The sequence below is a fragment of the Gavialis gangeticus genome, unplaced genomic scaffold, assembly GCF_001723915.1.
Source record: "Gavialis gangeticus isolate Ggan-Ray unplaced genomic scaffold, GavGan_comp1, whole genome shotgun sequence".
Lineage (NCBI taxonomy): Eukaryota > Metazoa > Chordata > Crocodylia > Gavialidae > Gavialis > Gavialis gangeticus.
Window position 1 is genome coordinate 44,804,022 of NW_017729032.1, and position 3,372 is coordinate 44,807,393.

Sequence of the window (3,372 nt, forward strand, 5' to 3'; positions counted from 1 at the left end):
GCCTCTTCCCTTCCCCTGCTTCTTCCACCACAACAGACTACCAGCTGAACACTGTTCTTCAAGCTGCTGAGCTGCATATCAGAAATCAGATCAGTATCAGCCGATATACCTCCTTAAAAATCGGCTATTGGTATGGAGCCCCAAAATCTCTTCAGTGCACCCCAGTCTATATGTTTACAAGTCATTATTTTTAATATGACAGCTTCTTTCATTTCAGTCTGTGTCTGGCAGAATTGTCCTACAGTCTTTTTAGTAAATGGCACTCTTTTTTCCCCCCCACCCCAGCACCTTGAGCTTTATAGATAGCTTTATAGATACAAAGGATGAAGCAGCCTCCCAAACCATTCAAGTGACGCAAAAGATGTATAGTGCAGCCCCAAGAGACACTACCACCAAAAGATTATAAGCTGAGTCTGTGAAGTGTGCCTAAAATGGGCAAAAAGTTGTTTTTGATCTCTGATGGCTGTAAGTTAAGTACAAAGTACTTACTCTTTTACAAGTATCCCAATTACATAGTTTTGGGGTGCATGTGTATATGGCTTCAGTCTGTTGACAGTGAAAGCTAAAGATCCTTGCTTAACACAGAATATTGACAAGAGATGTGACTTCGTTCCTTAAAGTTAAAAAAGCTTGGCTGGCTTTTTACCAAGTTTGAGGGCTGAATTTCAGAATTGGATCACTTCATATGCACCTTTGAAGGGCTGTTTAAATTGGTTGATGTTGCACATTTCAAAATACACCTCTAGTTTGATATCCCATTTGGAGCAGGAGGGTTTAAATGCAACTTCTATACTGATAGGGTGGTTTGTTTGTTTGAATTAACAGATAAGAGGATCTGAATGTGCCTGCCTGTTGCAGAACAGCTCTCTTACTTGGTGAACAAGAATGTTCTCTTGTTGCAACTTCTTTTAAAAGGTGAGTAGTTCATGGAAGCTACTGCTTTCTTACAGAGTGTGCATCACCATCTAGCTTCCGTTTGGGATTTGAAAGGTTTTTTATTTTTAATTGTTACAAATAACTTTGTAAATTGAGTTAGGAATCTTAGACTTTGACTATTTGGGAAATACTGAAAAGACTGAACTGTAATTATATAAGAGGTTGGGGAATGACAACTAGACTTCTCTGAAGGTGTGTGTCTGTTTAGTCCTGAAACAATGTCAGAGGTACTGCTAAATCAGGAGACCATTGACCATTTAAACTTACATAATGAACAGCCTGGAATAAAAGTTCTTTTGGCTTTCTTATACTAAGGTAGCATATCTTAAAAACTACAGATTATGTGCAAGAAATAAGGTGACGTGATCTTAACTGGCATGTTTTCTCAGTGACAGATCTTAACCAAATTTGTCACAATTAAAAACAGATTGGCAGTTCAGTACAAGCACTTTCAGCTCGGCAAATTCGCTGATGAGCTAGTGATCAGTAAGAATTTTTGTGTGTGGGAGTTTGTGATGATTGCTGATTCTTTTTTCTTACTGCATGAAAAACATGGTGCTCTGACATCTCTTAAGCATTAGTCTAACTGTTACTAAGACTTGCTGTTTTGTGAGTGCTGACAATGTTTGGCATTATATCAATTGTAAAATATAAACACTGTCTGTCATGAAATACTTAAAATCAGAGAGAGAAGAAATGACTTATTGGAATACCCAGAAGGAGCATTAGACCAAAAAATCTGTGCATATTTAAATATATTTGTTTCTCTTGGATATGGTGGAAGAATTGAATATTTTTGAGTGAAAGGAAGGAAAGGGTGGTTGCTTGGCAGAGTTTGGGATGTGACCCATGAAGAGTAGTACAGATGGGAATGAAGGTGTAGTGGGACAGGGGAATGTATAAACCACCGAAGCGGATGTTGTCGGTTCCAAAAAATAATTGACTGAGATCAGGGTAGCTTATACTGTTTGTTTGATCCTTTATGGAGAAAGAGACTGATGAAATAGGCATCAAAATAGTAAGTTTAATAAGTGTCTTGCCTTTCCTTATGTCTGTGCTATACAGAATTAAAATTATCTGTATTTTAAAGGTATCCAATTCTTTGTAAATCTGCCGTTTTCAAAGACATCCAAGTGAGGATGTATCATGAAGAGGAAATCAGTTCCCAGCAGGTTATAAGTAAACAAAATGACCACATGGAAGTTTTCAGCAAGGGCTGAGAAATCTTCCTCCAGTGATATATTTCAGAATTAGACTAGTCCTGGATTATCATAGCACTTCTTATTTGATGAAGCACTGCAATGCTTTAAATAGATGGTCTTGTTATATTCTGTGTTGTTTGCTTTCTGAAAGCATAAAGTGGTACACCAGAGCAGCAAACATCTGAGGTGAATGCCAAGATGCCTTTCCACAATTTTTATACCTTCCTGATCTTGTGGGCAAAGAGCTGAGAAGTGCTTTAGCATACTCTAGTCTTGTAGTTTACAGCAACCTCAAATTAGTTCTGAATTCTGAGAACTTGTAAATGCTCTGTATGAGCCCATGTACCTTATGCTGGAGATTTAAGTTAGGGTGTTCTTGTTCTTTTGTACCACTTACTTACTGGGGTTAGACATTTTATTTAAATCCATTCTTTCTGCCAGCCTGAAAAAGTTAAGCTACAAATGGAAATCTTGGAAAATCCTGTCAATGTAACATGAACTGATTGAATTGACTATTTAAAAAGCAAAAATGTGCCTCCAGAATTGTGTGTGGGGTGGGGGTGGGTATGGGCTGCCCGCTGCAGGCTTGGGCTCCCACCCTGCTGCCCTCCCTGGGGCCTCTGCAGTACCAAGGGTGCGACCCAGCACTGAAGAGCAGAGCAGGGCTGTGCTTGAAAGCTGTTTGCTGCTGCAATCTCCATGCTGCCCTGGTGATGCATCCTCTGTGTGCAAAGCAGCAGTGAGGGGCACAGCTGTGTGTTGCCACCCCCATTGTGACCGTGTGGACAGGGGATGCCTCACCAGGGCAGCGTGGAGCTCGCAGTGGCAAGCACCTTCTTCGTGCAGCCCCGTTGTGCCCTGCAGCACCAGGTCACACCTGCTGGGTTGTGGAGGCTCCGGGAAGGGCAACAGGGTGGAAGCCCTAACTTGTAGTGGGCAGCTCACACCTGTCCTCACCTTGTGCACAGATCTGGGGGCATGGGTCCTCCCCCCGCATGAGCACGTACAGTAGTGGGGAGTTGACCTCACCCCCAGCCCTCTGGACAAGCTGCCTGGGGCCTTGTCTTGCTCCCAGCCAGGGTGGTGCGGCCATGCATTACAGCCCCGCCCCAAACCCCTCCCGGCTGGGCAGCGGCTATGCATTACAGCCCTGCCTAACTCCCTGCCTTCCTTTCTCCCTCCCTCCCTCTGTCCCTATGGGGGGCTTAATCCATACCCCTCCCCCCCCCCCCCA

The 3,372-nt window shown here is 42.9% G+C and overlaps 1 protein-coding gene across 2 annotated transcripts in view; it reads left to right on the plus strand.

Moving 5' to 3' along the window:
• WASF3 (WAS protein family member 3) overlaps positions 1-3,372 on the plus strand; it is a 169,232-nt gene that overhangs the window by 68,460 nt on the left and 97,400 nt on the right. For both annotated transcript variants that reach the window (XM_019525202.1, XM_019525205.1), the window contains exon 2: positions 826-915. The gene's annotated coding sequence lies outside the window, so the exon portion shown is untranslated. The remainder of the gene's footprint in view (positions 1-825; positions 916-3,372) is intronic.